The sequence below is a fragment of the Nicotiana tomentosiformis genome, chromosome 2, assembly GCF_000390325.3.
Source record: "Nicotiana tomentosiformis chromosome 2, ASM39032v3, whole genome shotgun sequence".
Classification (NCBI taxonomy): Eukaryota; Viridiplantae; Streptophyta; class Magnoliopsida; order Solanales; family Solanaceae; genus Nicotiana; species Nicotiana tomentosiformis.
The window spans coordinates 7190951-7197065 of NC_090813.1; the positions used below are offsets into that span (position 1 = coordinate 7190951).

Genomic DNA, 6115 nt, shown 5'->3' on the forward strand with positions numbered 1-6115 from the left:
TATATTCAAGCCTAATGAACTTTGAATTTTCCAAATTCTACAAACCGCGCCGAAACCTATCAAATCACGTCTGATTGACCTCAAATTTTACACACAAGTTACAAATGACCCCACGAACCTACTCCAACATCCAAAATCTCAATCCGACCCCGATATCAGAAATTCCACTCCTGGTCAAACTTCTCAAAAACTCAACTTTCGCCATTTCAAGCCTAATTCTACTACGGACCTTCAAATCATAATCCGGACACGCTCTTAAGTCCAAAATCACCCAACGGACCTAACGACACCAACCAAAATTCAATTCCGGGGTCCTTTTCACATAAGTCAATATCCGGTCAACGTTTCAACTCAAGCATTCAATTATGAGACTAAGTGTTTCAATTCATTCTGAAATTCTTCCGGACCCGAACCAACTAACCCGGTAAGTGTCACGACCCAAACTAACCCTGTCATCATGGCGCCTATCGTGGAACTAGGCAAGCCGACTCATTTTCCAAAACAAACCGATATTTTTATTTCAAAGATAATCTCAAGGCTATTTAACATAAAAACCTTTGTAAATGAGTTCAAATCAAAACAAAACTGTGGAAAAGAAAAGCCCGACATCGGGGTGTCATTAGTCATGAGCATCTAATACAATTTGTCTGACAATATCAAGAATAACATAGTCTAGAAAATAGCTAAATACAACTAAAGGAAAATAAGAAGGAGAAGAGCAGGGCTGCGATTGCCAAGCAACTACCTTACTATCCCCGATAAAATATGCAACCGGGATAGTCAACAATAGCTACCGTGTCCAACTACACCTGGATCTACACACAAGGTGCAGGGAGTAACGTGAGTACGCCAACTCAGTAAGTAACAACAGTAAATAAAAATTGAGCAGTAGTGACGAGCAATAGGGCATATAATGTTCATATAATGAAATCTCGGTAAAAATACAACATGCTTAAAAACAAATCAGCGTTTGAATCAAATAATCTCTTTTAAAACCCAATTCCAGTAAACATCATTTAAAGATATTTTTCAATAGTTTCAAACAGAGGCGCAATGCAAAGGTGAGCAAAAATGATGAAATCATAAACAACCCCACGGGCAAAACATCACTCACATACAGCTTCTCGGGCAAACCTCACAATCACTCATGCCTCTCGGGCATACCTCACAATCACTTATGCCACTCGGGCATACCTCACAATCACTCATGCCTCTCACTGGGGGTGTGTACAGACTCCGAAGGGGCTCCTTCAGCCCAAGCGCTATATCAAGCCAAATCATGGCATAAAGCACTCAGGCCCTCGGCCTATATCAAACATGATGCGGCGTGCAGCCCAATCCCATAAATATCTTGATTTCTTCCATTAAAAATCCAAATTAAACGATGAATATAATCATAAATTCATGAAATATAAACACTTTAGGATACAGAACACTTACCCTAATCCATATGGTAAAAATCGCCTCCAAAATCACTTCAATCCGAGCTCCATAGCTCCAAATATGTCAAAAATAGCTGAAACCTCGAAATATAGCTACTGCCCAGGTATTTACTCTTCGCGATCGCGAAGCACAAAAATTTTCAGCCCCAAAATTTCTCTTCACGATCGCGGAAAACCAATCGCAATCGCGAAGAACAAACTCCCCAACTCTTTCAGACAACCTCTAGTATAATGGTCATAACCTTTTGTACAAAACTCTAAATGATGAATGATTTAACTTTTTAAAAACTATATTCCAAGAGCTATAATTTTTATTTGTCAATCATCTCCCAATTCCTTATATATTTTGAGATATAAGCTTTCAAAGTCAGCCCTATGCAACAAAGATTTTCAAACTCTTCTCGGACAGCCTGTAGTATATCTACCATAACCTTTTTTATACAACTCCAAATAAAAAATGGTTTACCTTTCGGAAAACTAGACACAAAGGGCTACAATTTTTATTTCTGGATAATCTCCAAATTCCTTATAGATTGCGAGATATGAGCTTCCAAAGTCGGGTCAGTGCGGCAGGAGTTTCTTCTATGCGATCGCGAAAAGGCTTCTGCGATCGCGATTCACAGTCTCCAAACAGCAAAATTACGCTTCGCGATCGCAACTGTTTGTCCACGATAGCGATGCATACCTCTGTGGCCAAAAATTAGCAACTAAAAATGGCCTAGAAATGGTCCGAAATCACCCCGAAACTCACCCGAGCCACTCGGTACCCCGTCTGAGCATACCAACCAGTCCCAATACATAACACGAACCCGCTCGAGGCCTCAAATCACATCAAACAATATCAAAACTATGAATCACACCTCAAATCAAAATCTATGAACTTTGAACTTTCAAATTCTATATCTTGTGCCGAAACACATCAAATCAATCCGGAATAACTTTAAATTTTGCACACAAGTCATAAATGACATAACGAAGCTATTCTAATTTTCAGAATCGAATTCTGACCTCGATATCAAAAAGTCACCCCCCGGTCAAACTTCCCAAAAATTCAACTTTCGATATTTCAAGCTTAATTTTACTACGGACCTCCAAATAATTTTTCGGACACGCTCCTAAGTCCAAAATCACCATACGGAGCTATTGACATCATCAAAATTCGAATTTGAGATCGTTTACACATAAGTCATATCTCCAGTCAATTTGTTTTTCATTTAAGCTTCAAAAATGAGAATTATTCTTTTAATTAAATTTTGAATCTTCCGAAAATCAAACTCGACCACACTCGTGGGTCATAATACATATTACGAAGCTGCTCGAGACCTTAAGTCAATGAACGGGGCGTAAATTCTTAAAATGACAAGTCGGGTCGTTACATGTACCTCCACAGACTTCTCAGCCACAACGTGCCCCACCTGCTCGGCCAGCTCGAGGTGGAGGTCGGGGAGGTAGAGGTCGCCCTAGAGGGAGAGGCCAGGCCAGATATTATGCCCTTCCTGCTCGTACAAAGGCAGTCGCTTCTGATTCTGTCATTACAGGTATTGTCCGGTCTGTCATAGAGATGCATCGGTATTATTTGACCCAGGCTCTATATATTCTTATGTATCCTCTTATTTTGCCTCATATTTGGGCGTGTCTCGGGATTCTTTGAGTTCCCCTGTTTTTGTGTCTACTCCTGTGGGAGATTCTCTTGTTGTGGACCGCGTGTATCGGTCGTGTTTGATTGCTCTTAGTGGTTTTAAGACCAGAGCTGATTTATTGTTGCTCAGCATGGTGGACTTTGATATTATTTTGGGCATGGACTGGTTGTCACCCCATTATGCTATTCTTGATTGTCACGCCAAAACCGTGACGCTGGCTATGCCAGGATTACGGCGGTTAGAGTGGAGAGGTACCTTAGAGTATACTCCCAGCATAGTTATTTCATTTCTTAAAGCTCAACGAATGGTTGAGAAGGGGTGTGACGCATATCTAGCTTATGTGAGAGATGTCAGTATTGATACCCCTACAGTTGAGTCAGTTCCAGTAGTGAGGGACTTTCCAGATATGTTTCCTGCTGATCTTCCGGGCATGCCGCCCGACAGAGATATTGATTTTGGCATTGATTTGTTGTCGGGCACTCAGCCCATCTCTATTCCTCCATATCGTATGGCTCTTCCTAAATTGAAGGAGTTGAAGGAGCAGTTACAGGAATTGCTTGATAAGGGTTTCATTCGGCCCAGTGTGTCACCTTAGGGTGCTCCTGTCTTATTTATGAAGAAGTAGGATGGTTCTATGCGAATGTATATTGATTACCACCAGTTGAACAAAGTCACAGTGAAGAACATGTATCCATTGCCTCATATTGAAAAATTTTAAAATTTATTTTTAAGTGAAAATTAAAAATTTATGACCAAACACTGATTTCTAAAAAAGTGAATATTTCAAAAAAAAAAAGTGAAAAAGATTTCGTGGCCAAACGGACTCTTAATATCTCCCTGTACCAAAAACGGAAAAACTGTGCACTACTTCATTGATGTAATATTAACAATCAGTTTAAGTTATATATAATTTATTTTTCTATTATCAGACTGGTAATATAAAATTCTTTATTGTTACTTAAACTCAATTATTAAATAAAAAAGGGCAAACGGTCGGGTCGAATATGGGTGGGTCGAAAATGGATAATGCAAAAACAGATAAGCTATCCAACCCGATTCATATTTAACTAGTGAATTAGTCGTGCTTCGCGTGATCAATAAAAGGTTTAATAAATTTAGAAAGTGATTGCTTTGTTTAGTTATTAAAGTTAATAAAGAACGTGGATTTTTTTATATTTCATATATCTTCTAAATATACTAACATATTCCAAGAAAGAAAAAAACTCAAATGAAATTTAATGTGTTAACTGTAGTACTTGAATCCCTATACACATTTTGGGATGTACGTCGAATCAAAAAAATGTTTGCATTAGGTATTTTGATCCTCCTTTTATAATTTTAAAACCACTCCATCGGTTCGAAAACAAAGTTTTGAAATTTGGTATTTTAGAAAACAAAGTTTCATAGGATTATTTTTCCTTAAACATTTTTACCGTTTTCTTTTGTACTTGTTTCTTCCTATTTAATGTATCTTTTCTTTTCACCAATAAACTTGAGATGACAATAGCAAACTTGACATCAACCATGATATCAATTTGAGATGTTAACTAATTAATATCTACTTGACCATAAATTTGAGATATTAACTAATATCTACTTTCATGATCAGTTAATAGCAAACTTTCATAACGCTCGAGAAATCAACCAAAAATTAAGTAGAGATGAAGAAGTATATGATTTAGTGCTGGACTGAGTACAAATAACATATTCTTGCTTGTCATAAATGTTAGCTTGATGATATAGAAGAATATACATATAAACCAAATGGAAAGAAATCTTGCAATACTCAAAGTAATTAGCTATGAAGTGCTAAATTTTTTATTGAGTTGTTGCCTTCAATTCCATTGATATCTTCCTCATATTTGGAATGAGATAAGTAGCATAATGAGATATCGAGTCCCCCATTCCACATCTTGAAGAGAAATTCAAATCTGGCAAAACAATATTGACATAATAAGCCCAAAAATACTAAAGAAATTAAGAAAAGGTCGAAATTCACCACGAATTGAAGGCCACCATGAGAGCCTAGCCTGTTATAACAAAGAGCATGAACCAACGCTATTTTCTATGCGTACATAAATATCATATGCATGTATAAAAGTTTTAATAGACTTGTATTTGATAGCTTTAAGAAGAGAAACATAGATGGAAAATCCAAGAACAAAATACACATTCTAAAATACAGTTAACTCCATGATAAAAGTGGCTTTGAGCCTGAGACCATTTCTCTTGAATATTGAATCAATAGATTCTAACAGAAGGCAGAAAGAGAAAACTCTGGAAATTTGAAGACAGAGAGAGGGGGAAAAGAAAGAAAAGTTCTCAGTGTTGTTGGAGGAAAACAATGCTTTTATACTGACCATCAAGCAAGGAATTGCAAGCATCGAAGGGAGAATTCATATCTTGCTGATTGCACTTTAATTTTTATGGTTCCGAGTTGATAATTTTTATATGTGAAAGGATTGAATAAGCATTTATTTGAAATAAAACTAATAGTTTGACTTTATAGAAGGATATTGTCAGTGACGAGCCAGGATTTTCACTAATTGGATCAGAATATAAAAAATAAACTCCCAAAGAAGCCAAAGAATGTCAATATATAGTATATATACATAAAATATTACCTATCTAGATAGTGTAATTTCCGGCGAAGGGATTGAATTGTCATTACTGAGAAGCAAGTTGTTCTTGTTGGATGCCGATGTTATTTTATCCGGTAAAACTTACCTCGTACACAGTGTTATGACATATGTCTTCACATACATATTTTTTGTTTCCCAACCGATGTTCGGTATCCGGTACCCGCATTAAAGTCCGGCTATATCCAAATTCGCGCCGCGTAGGGCCCCATTCGGAAGGAAGCATGTTATGTACCAATATGATAAGGGGGATACAATAGTCAATTGTATAGGGATAGTAAAGGCAGTTCGGTCATTACAGAGTAAAGTTAGTTATACTGTTAGGAGTCGTTAGAGAAGCTGTTAGTCGGTTAGTAGCTGAGGATCAGTTGAAGATTAAAAGGGAAATCAATTG

The 6115-nt window shown here is 37.2% G+C and overlaps 1 long non-coding RNA gene across 1 annotated transcript; it reads right to left on the bottom strand.

Annotated features, from left to right (window-relative positions):
* Positions 1-4738: 4738 nt before the first annotated feature.
* Positions 4739-5590, bottom strand: LOC104105038 (uncharacterized). The gene is made up of 2 exons (XR_688248.3): positions 5443-5590; positions 4739-5013 (listed from the first exon to the last, which is right to left on the bottom strand). It is a non-coding gene; the product is annotated as an uncharacterized lncRNA (long non-coding RNA).
* Between the last annotated feature and the right edge of the window lie 525 nt (positions 5591-6115).